Source organism: Coptis chinensis, chromosome 9 (genome assembly GCF_015680905.1).
Source record: "Coptis chinensis isolate HL-2020 chromosome 9, ASM1568090v1, whole genome shotgun sequence".
NCBI classification, from domain to species: Eukaryota; Viridiplantae; Streptophyta; class Magnoliopsida; order Ranunculales; family Ranunculaceae; genus Coptis; species Coptis chinensis.
The window spans coordinates 15,740,932-15,755,298 of record NC_141464.1 but is presented as its reverse complement, the minus strand read 5'-3'; the positions used below and the strand labels follow the sequence as shown (position 1 = coordinate 15,755,298).

At 37.4% G+C, this 14,367-nt stretch overlaps 1 pseudogene; it reads right to left on the bottom strand.

Moving 5' to 3' along the window:
• Positions 1–9,695: 9,695 nt before the first annotated feature.
• Positions 9,696–12,221, bottom strand: LOC147475013 (putative monogalactosyldiacylglycerol synthase 3, chloroplastic; annotated as a pseudogene).
• Between the last annotated feature and the right edge of the window lie 2,146 nt (positions 12,222–14,367).

Genomic DNA, 14,367 nt, shown 5'->3' with positions numbered 1-14,367 from the left:
GACTACAAGACCTAATGGCTATCTCCCCAGTTGATGTCACTGTGATTAACCAAATTAATGAATAATGAGACTATATTACAACGACATAAAGAACTGAAAGATGTTGAGTCACTAAGACTCGGATTTTTCGTAAGAACTCTCCAAAGAATGGGTATAAAGCTCAAGTCTCATGGGCTAAGTCTAAAAAATCTACTTCTAGTTTACTAGGGATTTAAATCTCTCTTCTAGCAAAAGTACACAAAACTGACCAAGTATTATGGTGATGCCTTGATAAAGAATTCTATCAATAAGAACTATGTCCGAGCATAATAAATAGTCTAAGCGGTAATGAAATTAATAATATCAACTATCTATCAAACTCAACACTAAGCAGTATATAATATATATCCCAGACTCATCATTAAAATTCATTTTTCTCATGCTACTGATATAGAAACCAAAAATATTTTTGTTTTTGAAAACTAATTTTCGAAATTCATTTCTCAAGTACACCCTCCCCCTACTTATGCATGCATTGACCTCAATGTATAAAGAAGTAAATGAAATGGATGAGAAAAAGGTAGGATATTACCATTGATGCCGAATATCAGAATTAGTTCAAGAAACAAATTTTTAGGTCTTTTTACGTCAGATCCCCAAAACGTAATGTGAGTCTTTTAAAGTCAGATCCTCAAGACATAATGTGAGTCTTTTAAAGTCAGATCTTCAAGACTAGTACTCCCACCCACTTGGTTCCACTTTGTAGGAATTCTTCTGATCTCTCTCAGCATGTGATTGACAAAAGTATACCTTGTACCAACAATTTTCTCTTAATGGTCAGAACCCGGGACAAGTTTGAATGGAAATTCTTCAAAGAACCTAGCTTTACGCGACTCTCCTCTTATGTGCAAATGGACTTTTACCGAACTCTACACGAACCATACAAATAATCTTCCTTTGAAGGTCAACAGGGAGTAAATCCCATAAACTAACAGGTGGGGAATACTTAGGTTTCCATCTCAAAACTGATCTTTCGACAACATGCTTACTTCACTGTAGACATTTTAAGCTTGATCTACTAGAATTCCTTCCGGTGAGATCCCTTCCTTTACCATGAAGTGACACTTTTCCCAGTTCAGAACTAAGTTGGTATCGCAACAATGTTTAAGGACTAAGGAGAGATGATGCAGACAATCCTCAAAAGGACATGTGAATGTCTTTTCTTGGTCTTCAGGGTGAATATGGATCTGAAAGTATCCTGAGTAACCATCAAGAAAGCGGTAGTAAGCTTGTCCAGCTAATCTTTCTAATATCTGATCGATGAAAGGCAATGGAAAATGATCTTTCCTCGATGCGCTATTCAACTTCCTATAATCGATGCAAACTCTCCATCCAGTCTGAATCCTGGTTGGAATCAATTAATTGTTCTCATTCTCGATTAATATGGTTCCGGACTTCTTCGGCACATCTTGAACTGGACTAACCCATTGACTATCAAAAATAGGGTAGATAATGCTGGCATCAAGGAGTTTGACGTCCTCTTCTCGAACTACTTCCTTCATCTTCGGATTAAGCCTCCTCTGTGGTTGCTTAGAAGTATTGGAATCCTCTTTCAAATGAATCCTATGTTGAACTATCATAAGGCTGATCCCCTTGATATCATCAATTGTCCAACCTATAGCTGACTTGTGTTCCTTTAAAATTGCTACTAACCTGGATTCCTGCTCCTCAGTCAAATCTAATGCAATGACTACTAGGTAGGTTCCCAAATCTCCCAAGAAAACATACTTGAGTGTAGACGGCAAAGGCTTCAATTCTAGCTTAGGCGGCTCCTTCTTAAACTCTATATATGGTCCATTAGGCATTGCCTCAACACTAAGTTCCTCACAATTTGAGTCTGTCCGAGCTTTCAACACTTCGTCAGCAGGATATGAATGAGTCTTATAATCCTATGCTAACGCTTCAATCATACAAACCTCGTTCACAGCACACACCTCCTGTGGTTGCTGTAACGTATGGAAAATATTGGTTTCGACTCTCATATTACCAAAGGATAACGTCATATTACCGTTTCGACAGTTGATGAGTGCATTTGCAGTGGCCAAGAATGGTCTGCCTAGAATGATTGGTATCTGCCTACCAGATGTAGATTCTGTGTCTAGTACTATGAAATCAACCGGATAATAGAAGTCTTCGATCTTGACTATGACGTCTTCAATGAGTCCTCTAGGTATCTTCATTGATCTATCACTTGCTTGTAAAGTAACATCGGTCGGTTTTAGATCCTTCAAGCCCAACTTCTCGTGGAGGCGAAATATGGTAGAAGATTCACACCGCACCCAAATCTAATAAAGCTTGTTCCTCCAAAGAATCTCCAATTCTGCATGTAATTGTTGGACTTCCGGATCTTTTAGTTTCACAACCGATAGATTCTGTAGGTACGATGAACATCTTTGAAATGATAAAAGCTTCTTCCTGAATGTTGGTCTTCTTCTTTACTAGATCTTTCAGGAACTTGGCATATGAGGGAACTTGCTTGATGGCAGTCAGAAATGGGATATTAATCTATAAATTCTGAAATACATCGCAAATCTCCTTGTACTGGTCATCTTTTCTGGTATTCACTAGTTTCGAAGGAAACGGTGCTGGCGGATTCTTCAATATTGGTTCTCTTCTTTTTTTTCGGTTGGCTTGGTAACAAATAGTGGAGTGACGGTTGAGTCACTTTCGTGATGGCTTCTTCTTACTTACTTTCCACGGTAGTTCCTTGACTTCTCTCTCAGCGATTACTTGATTGGGTGGCACAACACTAGATATATCCGGAATGTTAGAATTGGGTGGGATGGTGGGGACATAAGTTACCTTAGGCTCCATAGAATATTTTCCTTGTTCATAGACAATCTTGTTATCAACTTTCTTGCCCTGACCTCGAGTGGTGATAGCATTAACTTGTTCATGAGTAATCTCGGGTTATCTCCCTGCGGAACCTCTTTCCTTTTCGGTTTTGGCTCGGCCGGCTTGGTAATGTTCCTTTTGATCTCTCTCAAAGCGCGGCAGCGATTTGCTCTATCGGCCTTGAATGACACTAAAGTTATTCTCCAACTTCGGGTTCTTTGATTTGTCTGTTTTATTTCATTGACAATGGTGGTGATAGCTTCTTCCGGATGTGGGATAAGCTGCTTTGCTTTCGAGGAGGGGCAATATATCCACTCATAAGATCTGGTACTAACTCTCTGTTTGTGTTGGCTTGGTATTGCTTTGGTTCGGTATGAATATTGATTTACGTATGGTTCTTTGGCGGTTTTGAACCGATACTAGTTATTCGAACCGATTTGGTGATTCTCAAATCACGGAGGAAAATTCCTCGATTTGTATTTTGTGGCTTCCAATAATTACGTTTCCCGATTGAACTGGTTATTTCTTCCTAAAGAGTTGATACTATATGCCTCTGCATTAGTATCCAGATAGTACGAACACTCTTCAGTGGTATGGCCTTCATCAAAACATAGCTCACAAATGGTATAACAAGGCTTGGATGGCTGAGGTTTAGATTGGAAATTGTTTGGTTTTGGAGGATTCATGGAGAACTGATCAAACTTCTTATTCAGATTTTCAAGTCCTGTTGATAGGCTTGCCATAATTGATAGCATTGCTTGATTTGGGTCTTCTTGAATTTGGTTGCCAAATTTCTTCGGCACCCCCTCCACTCTAGCTACGTCCTCGTTGCTAGTACTCCATTGTTGAGTGTCTTCAGCTAAATTCTCAAGGAAGTTGTAGGCTTCCTCTCCATCCAATGATGTAAACTTACCTTGATGCATTGACTGTATCATCTGCTTGTTCATAGTAGAAAGTCCTCGAAAGAAAAAATGAGCCAGTGTGCTCTTATCATAACCATGATGTGGACATGAGACTAGCAAATTATTGAATTTCTCCCAGCTTTGATGATATTCTTCAGTCACCTTCCCTTTGAAATTGTTGATGGCTTGCTACATTGCATCTGTCTTCTGGGGGTGGGTAGAACTTGTTCATAAACTTTGTTCTTAACTTCTCCCAGTTGTTGATTGAATTGATCGGCTGTGCAGTTAACCATTCAGATGCTTTACCTTTGAGTGAGAGTGGAAAAAGAATTAACTTGATACTCTCAACCCTGATATTTTGGTTCTTGAAAGTTAGAGGATGATAGAAATTTGTTTGTTCATGTGAACATAAGGTGAACATTATGCGAACCATTGAACTTTGGAAGCATAGAGATTCTTGATGCTCTAAGTTCAAACCGTTAGCTTCTCTCTCGGAAAAACAATCTTGCTTGGTGGGTCTCCAATGATTGGTGAATAGAAATCACTTTCGGCTTCTTCCTCTCTTGTTGTGTTTGCATGGGAGGGATAGCTTCAAGATTATTGGTGTCCAAAACACCTCCATCATTGCTTCTGGCCATTGTATCAATCTCGTCTAGTATTCTTGTGAGTCGGTTGTTAAACCTTGTCCTTTGTTGTGTTCTTCTTGGGCGATGATGATATGGACGACGGGGCATACACTAGAAAATTCTATCTTGAAAATAACAAAAGCTATCCTACTATGCAACAATTCTAAATTATACTAGAATGTAAAACTACTTTTCTTCAAGCTGGGTTGGGCTTTGTAGCTAGTATCTCACCCGTTGTCTAAAGTCACTCTCTTCTAGGGTTATGGTGAATCACTTGGATTGCTTAAGTACCACTGCCCACAGACGATAGTCCGTTTGTCAAGATTCAGACAAGAAACACTAGAGTTTGATTTTTCGCTGTGTTGGCTTACAACTTCAATTGTTGAAAAGGTCCTAAATGCAATTATACTAGAAAGCAATAAAACTAAACTATGATGCAACTATACTAAGAAAGCAATAAAAAGAATGAAGATTCGACTAACCTGGATGGTAGATCTTATCTTCGAGATGTCCTTCAAGCTTCTTTCTTTCTTAAAAGGATGGATGATGCGGCTAAAATTACCTCAAGATCCAAAATTCTAATCTTGAAAGAAAACGTTAAACATAGACAACTTAAAACGGCAGCGGCGCCATTAACACTACCTATTTTTGTGTGTGTAGATGAGATGATGGGTGATGTAGATAGATGATGATCGTTGAACAAATAGAAGCGTATCAAAACCTAATTATCCCTCAATAAGTAAAGGATGAGTAGGGTATCGTTCCACTTTTAAGTGTATGTTATGTGAAGGACAGGACTGGAAAGGGGGTTTGAGGGATTAAATACTAATATTGTAGAGATTGTAGATTCTAATGCTAAACTAAGCTAAACTAACTAAACTATTGAGAATTTATAAGAGAGGGAATTCAAGATATTAGAATCCACCAATACTTTTGATCTATGACCTTCTGCTTCATGGTTGTTCTTACAAGTAGACTACAATTAGGCAATCGAGCAAGTCTTGCGATACCCTCTTGACCTAAAACATCGTTAACAATTAACTCTACTTAAGGTTGTTCCTATGTTTATGCTATTAATATCTTCTTTCCTTTTATGTAAGCTCGGGCAGCCATTCAATGTATTACCAAGAGCAACATCAAGGAGTACTTCTTAATAGGGCGGCCATTCAATGAATCACCACTTAAGGCAAACACAAAGAATACTTCCCCTAGGCAGCCACTCCCTGAGCTACCCCTTCTAAGGCAACACAAAGAATACTTCCCTAACTCTAAAGAACTATACTACTAGAAGAAAAGTAAAGAACACTAGCATAATATTAATATTGCAAAACATAAACCCTATTCTATACTTCCATCCCCTGGTGTGGGCAATGGAACTAATAACTACAAACATAAATAACTAACCTGATTGAAGAACACCATGAACCAGAAGAATCATTAAACCTTAAGCACTGGCTTCATCTTCTCCCTTGAAGGAGAAGATTAGCCTTCCATAAAGAAGGAAGAACAAGAAGAAGAAGAGTTGAAGAACATAAGACTAGAAAGACTAATTTATTAAGACTCAGCTAGTTAAAACCGATCTTTTATTATTAATCTCTCTCTGCCTCAAGTTCTGGAGACAAGAATATAAGTGAATTGGCCAATTACATGAGGCACTTAGGTCCTCTATTTATAAGGGTTACAATGAGCTCTAGAAGCCTTCCAAACCGTCATTTGTTTCCTAATACAAATAGACTTCTTCCAGAGTCCGACTTCGTCTTGGCCCGAGAAAGGAATTGGCTACGCTCTGATGTCGATTCATGCATCTGGGACGCATTATTCATGTGTCCCAGACTTAATCAATGCGTCTGGGCTTCGATTTATCGTCCCCAGGCCTTTCAATCGCGTCTGGACGCTCCGATACATGCGTCCCATACGCATAAGCCGATTTTCTCTCTTCTGCTCTATCCTTCTATCCTCTTTTGCGGGCTTTGGTCCAAACAATGAATCCTTTGGCCTTGGGCTTCCAAATTGACTTTAAAATAGATCCAAGTCGCATCTTTAACAGCTCCAATTCCTTGGCCTTCTCCATGATTGTCTACGGGCCTCCCATGTGATCCTTAATGCTCCGAATTGCTTCGTTTTACCCCATTTTCTCTAATATTCTACAAAACTCTCTTTTTCACCTGTAGAATCTTAAAACACAACTTATAAACACTATTAGTCCACTAAGATGGCTAAACAAGAGGCATAATCGAGGGTTAAATAACACTTTTTGAGCACTTATCACTAAACTATTGAGAATTTATAAGAGAGGGAATTCAAGAGATTAGAATCCACCAATACTTTTAATCTATGACCTTCTGCTTCATGGTTGTTCTTACAAGTAGACTACAATTAGGCAATCGAGCGAGTGCCGATGACCTCTTGGACGAAACATCGTTAACAATTAACTCTACTTAAGGTTGTTCCTATGTTTATGCTATTAATATCTTCTTTCCTTTTATGTAAGCTCGGGCAGCCATTCAATATATTACCAAGAGCAACATCAAGGAGTACTTCCTAATAGGGCAGCCATTCAATGAATCACTACTTAAGGCAAACATAAAGAATACTTCCCCTAGGCAGCCACTCCCTAAGCTACCCCTTCTAAGGCAACACAAAGAATACTTCCATAACTCTAAAGAACTATACTACTAGAAGAAAAGTAAAGAACACTAGCATGATATTAATATTACAAAAGATAAACTCTATTCTATACTTCCATCCCCTGGTGTGGGCAATGGAACTAATAACTAAAAACATAAAGAACTAACCTGATTGAAGAACACCATGAACCAGAAGAATCATTAAACATTAAGCACTGGCTTCGTCTCCTCTCTTGAAGGAGAACATTAGCCTTCCATAAAGAAAGAAGAACACGAAGAACGAGAAGAAAAAGAGTCGAAGAACATAAGACTAGAAAGACTAATTTATTAAGACTCAGCTAGTTAAAACCGATCTTTTATTATTAATCTCTCTCTGCCTCAAGTTCTGGAGACAAGAATATAAGTGAATTGGCCAATTACATGAGGCACTTAGGTCCTCTATTTATAGAGGTTACAATGAGCTCTAGAAGCATTCCAAATTACCGTCATTTGTTTCCTAATACAAATAGACTTCTTTCAAAATCCAACTTCGTCTCCAAAACTGAGAATAAATTGGCTACATTGTCGATCCATGCATCTGGACGCACTATTTATGCATCTCAGACGTGATCAATGCATCTGGATGCTCGATCCATGCGTCCTAGACGCGTTAGCTGATTTTGTCTCTTCTGCTCTATCCTTCTATCCTCTTTTGCGGGATTTGGTCCAAGCAACGAATCCTTTGGTCTTGGGCTTCCAAATAGGCTTTAAAATAGGTCCAAGTCACATCTTTAATAGCTCCAATTCCTTGGCCTTCTCCATGATTGTCCACGGGCTTCCCATGTGATCCTTAATGCTCCGAATTGCTCCATTTTACCCTTTTCTCTCTAATATTCAACAAAACTCTCTCTTTGACCTGTAGAATCATAAAACATAACTTACAAATACTATTAGTCCACTAAGATGGCTAAACAAGAGGCATAATCGAAGGTTAAATAGCACTTTTTGAGCAGTTATCACAACTCCCAACTAGCCTTTTGCTTGTCTCTTAGCAAATAAGATAAAAAAAACAGATAAGTGATCAAAATCACATCCTAATAGCAAAAATAAAATCCTAACTCATTTTCGCAGGCGTCGCGATTGCATTTACCATATACAACAAGGCTTTAAACCTTTAAGTTCCCCAAAAATGACGAGTTATAGTCTCGTGAGGGTTTTCAGGTGATATACCCACAAAATCAATCAATAGCATGTTCAAGAATGATAGTATTTTTCAGAGAGAGAAATTCCTTACCCACTTAGTGCTTACTCCAACAGACAGTCTCCATTGCTAACTACATTGCTGCAAAGACTCATAGATTATGATGGGAGATAGTAAAAAATTGACAAACACTACTACATAAAAGCTCATTAACCACTGTTATATACAGTGGTAAAAACCCTTTAACCACTGTTTCTAAACCGTGGTATCAGCTGGGGTGGCAAATACTTCTAGCAAAACCGTGGTATTAAGTGCCCCTTATTTACCACGGTTTAAGAACAAACCGTGGTATTATATTTTCAAAAACCGTGGTTAATAATCTATATGATGTGCTATTTCTGATGCAAACCGTGGGTTATATTAGTCTTCTTATACCACTGTTCTTGCAAAACCGTGGTATATAGTATATGTTTTTTTTTAAATAAATAAAATTAAACCTCATTTAATTCAATAATCAAAACACCACCTGATTAACAAACAACCTGCAAAATAGATTTTGAGCCCATTTTCCATCTTGTTCAATTTTGAACATTGTACATTCAACTTAAAAGTAAAACATAGGGCAACTAACGAGAACGAAAATAATTAATTGACATCTACCAAGCATGAAATACCATTGTAGACTAATATTTCAAATTATTTCAAGTACAATAAGAAAATAACCTTTCAAATCTACGTGTTCCAGCTTGTACAAATTAAAATAGTAATCTAATTGATTATGCTAATAATCTGGTCATTCAATTTGTGCAAGAATTGTCATCCCTTGTTGAGCATTCACCGCAAACAATAAACAAATGCTAAGATTCTGTGTATATACATGTATTCCTAGAGCTAGTTTCAAGTTGATTTCAGTTGTTCTTGTGGAAATAAAATGTGTAAGTTAAGGGAAAGAAAGCAGAGTCCAAACCTAAATAGAAGGGGGTTCAATACATGTATTGCTTTTGCCTTCGATAACATCATAAGTTTTCAATTTTCATAATAATGTGAAAGAGAGGATCTAAAATATTAAGCTAGTGAATTAAGACTAGAAATACAAATTAAATAGCGGGTTTCTTGGAAAGTATATACGAGTCAAGAAGTAAAACCAATAATATTAATAATTTAAAGAATTAATTAAGAAAAATCGGAATGAACCTTTTTGCCCCTCTCCAAGCTTTTCGAGGAAATTAGTGAGTGGCTTTACATATTCAATAAGACTAGTAATGCTATTTGTATCACATGAACTCTGAACCAGTTAAGTCTATAGCATCAACTTTGAATCCTCCTTCCTCTAAATGTGTTATGGTTTTGTACCAACACCAAGCACCAAAGCCTCCTCCATGTACAAGGACAAAATGGTTGGTCTCAAGTTCTTTAATCTTCATTTCTGTTTCAAAAAAAAAAAAAAATAAATAAATAAGAGTGAAAATTAATTGTCATAAATGCTTCACCACTGCAAAATGTACAAGGCGTCGAGAATAGGCGATAAGCTTTTATTACGGCCACATATAACCACGACTTGGCCAATTGGGCCCATCGATTCATCGAATAGTGCATCTCCTAGAGCCTTGGCAGTTTTCTTAACAGACCCATCCCTTCACCGCCTCCCATTAGCGAGAACTGCAAGAAGTTTTGGATCCATCTCTAGCTTCGTCTCTTAACCGATCCTGTTCGATAAAATTGGGTTGGAATACATTGCTGTTGTTAGTTATAAGAAACCAGATTATATACTAATACATTCTTGTCAAAACCAACCTTCGAGATTATTAGCAAAAAAGAAGGCCCGATGGGCAAGCCAAATACTTTCGAATCTGAGAAGACTCTAGGCCATCTAATAAAGCCCTTTTGGCTACCTCCTCCTCGAGGGGCAATAGCATCTCGTCACACCCGTGTTGAACCTGGATAGAAATGTTTCTTTATTGACCCGACTCCACCAAAAAAAATAAAAGGGGACAAATAAAAATGAAACTTGAAATTAATATAACCAACCATGTGCGGTGGTAGGTATTAAGGTCTGTAGAATGACCGTAACAAAGATCTGGTTTCTTCCCTTGGCCCCGCCACTTGAGCACCCACAAAGGAATATGTTGCATGAGAGGATGAACACTAATGATAATGTCCGGCTTGTACTCCATCGGACCGGCCTCCAACTTTCTTCTTCACTTGCACAATAACAAAATGTTAAAATGAGAAAAGAGCATACTTGAAAACATAATTAAGATTCAAATAGATTGACGTTAAACTTCTGCAGTCTTTCTAACAACTAAAGCAAGGTCAATAATCAAAGTGTGAGGCGTAACCTTTACATTCGGATGGTTGAGTGAACTGGTACCCAACAAGATATTCAAGGTTCTCATGCTTGGGGATCAAAAGCGATGGGTGGCACTATCTGCTTCTTAGAGAAGGTTAATTTCTTTAACGATAGGTCATAATAGAACTAGGACCGGGAGTGATATCTATCACCTTGCCACGCTCACTCAAATTTGGCTCAAAAGTTGACCAAGGGATCCCAAATGCCCGTTGTATCATCGCATCATACTTCCTACCGGAAGGACTTTTGAGCAAACTCCACTCCATCAGAGTCTTATAGTCAAGAATCTCATCTGCCCCTAAACTCTTGACTAAATCGATATTCCTTGCCCCACAAGTAGTCAGAACACCGCGTATTTCCAAGTTTTGCCAAACTGACAAAGATAATGACCCACTCCACCGAGGAGGCGTTAAGAATGTTTGTCGTTTTGCCACTCCCATCAAGCTTGATACCGGCAGATTTAGTGAGAGCACGGAGTGCCGTTAGACCAAAGAATCCAAACCTTCCTTCACCGCCGATACTTCGAGGCCTCTTAATCGCCAAGCTTCCCTCTCTATTGATTCCGCCCATCCACTCCACTCATCCAAATTTAAAACAAACAAGTGTGGCGGGATAAAACTTATTACAGAAGATTTAATTTGATACAACTCAAATCATCTTCAAATATAGTATGTCTCAATTACCCGTTCGTGATAATTTTTACGAGAACATTTCGGTTCAGATTCAAGTGGAACTATATCAAATCAAAAGACAAACCATTTAATAAAGAGATTCAATCAATCAAAACAATGCCATAAAATTTGCTTCTACGAGGAGAAAGTATCCGATGCATAACATAGTAAGGTAAGTAAAATGATTTTAATGGACAAGCTATGAGTGATGTGTCAAAACTTAATGAGAAAGCTTTATTCTAATACAACTCAAAGTCATTGGTATGTTCCATTCCTTGAAGAGGGATACCAGATATACCCAAACAAAAAGAGAAATCTTTTAAGAAAGAGATCCAATAAATCAAACTATAGCCATAAATTTGAATATACAAGAGAAGGACCCTGACACAAATCAAACTAAGGTAAGTAGAAGTGTAAAAAACAAGGTTAATACTTGTTGGTTATACCCTACAATCTTGAAATGTCAAAATATCAATTATCTGTTGTACAAACATTTTTTAGAGGAAAGTAAAACAAACTCGATAATATTGTGTATTGTCTCAAGTCTTATATTGCCAGGCAAACTCTTATCGCCTAAACTCTTATCATACTTTGACCAGATCGCGACTTATTGTAGAAGACTCCATGAACAGCCAAGACCAAAGTCAAAGACTACAATTATTCACTAATACCTCGGGGAGGGTGAATACACATTCTCAGACCGATCACATAGTTATACACCAAACTTCATATGCTCATACCACCAAGAAATTACGTGGTATGCTCATACCACCAATTTTTACCGAAATCGAAACTTAACTGTCTTTCATGTCAATCCATTTAAAGACAATATGAAGTTGTAGAATTTTGCATCAATGAGAAGAGGACATACTTAGCGTAAAAGGCAAGTGCAGATAGGCACAATGAATCCAACGAGGTGAAGTGCTATGAAATGCAACCTTCAAAAGTCAACATGTTTCACCATGAACTTGTATTGGCTCTCCATGTCATTCAATGGCTAGCCGATGTACTACTTTTCCATACATCTTTCACAAATATCATCTGCATGCAAGCAAAACAAAACAAGAATTATAAAAACTGACACGGAGCTTGAAAAGAACAAAAACAAAACGCTGGAATTAAAAATTAGAAAAGAATGATCTTTTTTCGGGATTAAAAGAGCAAAATCAAAAAAATTCAAACCCAAACGAACAACAGATCAACCCTAATGCACTGAATGATTTTAATTTCAGAAACAAAACCTTGAGAAAAAAAAATCGAGAACAAAACCCCAATAAATTGAATGGGATTTGATATTGAACATAAAATTACTAATTACCTCGAACCTCGAAAGTCTCGATCCAAGATGATTAAGGATGGCTGCAACCCATAGCGATGCAAGTAGATTAAGGAAGAGAGGAGATGTATCTCAAACAAATTTAGAGAACTTTGTTGGTCCTTATCGATTCAAGGCCAGAAATTCTTAGCAAAGGTTGCCCAATCTCAAATTCCTAAAGTTTTTTTTTTTTTTTTTTTTTAATAATTTCTTAAGAGAAAAGTGGCTACTATTGCATGATGACTACTTTATCCACGGTAGGGCTATTTTTTGCAAAACATTTGCCACCTTTTCTTAGAAACAGTAGGGTATATGAATATCAAAAATCGAAATTAGTCGATATTGGTAGTACCGTGGTATAAGACAATTATATCCCACCGTTTTATGAGACCAAATATTTGGCTTGTACCAAAATTAGAAAAACCATATGTACCGAAGTGACTACTAGCCACCCTTATTAGAGAAACAGTGGTATATGCCATTTGACCAACCGTGGCTAATGTGTATTTCTGTAGTAGTGAAAATTCTCAATCAAGGCTTATGTGTGTACTTAGTCAATCTCCTATACTCTCCTATCCAAAAAACGGAATCCCTAATTTACCATAGGTAGATAATCTCGACTTTCAATCCTCACCGGTCATACTCTCAGAAAAGAATCTCTCAGAAGATGGTCTATATTTTACCTCATGTATGTGGGGATACTAACATCCCACATACTACCTTGAAAAACAAACTTCTGAATAAAAGTAGTCTCATGGAAAGAATGTCAATCACATATGAAGTGTCGGGTCCTTCTCTTTAGCATCCTCTCACCTATTCTAGACTTTGTACCATACTATAGTGATAACTCATGGGTTAGAACTTGGCTTGGGTATTGGTTTATGAAGGAAAGGTAAAAAAGGATTCTAAGGTTGTTTCTGAAAAACACTAAGGGCTTTGCTTCATTCTTTGGAAGATTTCTTCAAATTCTGTATTGCAGAGAAAATTCTTCCTTTGTCTTAGCTTTTCCATCCATTCTATTCAACTTTTTTTTTTTTTAAACTCAGTGGTATATCCTTGATTAGCACTGGATATGCTTATTTTCCACTAGCTTCTTTCACTTAGAACAGAATGATGGTTTTCATTGTATCTCTCTAGTATTTCCTTGTAATCTTCCTTTTGTGCTATTTCTTCCGCTTTGTGCCCCTCGTATTCTCAGAAACATATGGGTATGGCTGATAAAGATTTTGGCTATACTCCTTGTTTGGAGTTGGGTAAAGGGTAAATGGTTTTATGAAAGAAAATGTCTTATTATAAGGCTCAAAAGGGTTTAACATGATGGTCCTACTAGGTGGGATAAATGCTGAATGGGTTCACTAATTGACTTATCAGTATGATACTCTATTTCGAATAGACTACAAGACCTAATGGCTATCTCCCCAGTTGATGTTACTTCGTGATTAACCAAATTAACAAATAATGAGACTATATTACAACGACATAAAGAACTGAAAGATGTTGAGTCACTAAGACTCAGATTTTTCGTAAGAACTCTCCAAAGAATGGGTATAAAGCTCAAGTCTCACTGGCTAAGTTTAAAAATTCTACTTCCAGTTTACTAGGGGTTTAAATCTCTCTTCTAGCAAAAGTACACAAAACTGACCAAGTATTATGGTGGTGCCTTGATAAAGAATTCTATCAACAAGAACTATGTCAGAGCATAATAAATAGTCTAAGCGGTAATGAAATCAACAATATCAACTATCTATCAAACTCAACACTAAGCAGTATAGAATATATATCCCAGACTCATCATTAAAATCCTTTTTTCTCATACTATTGA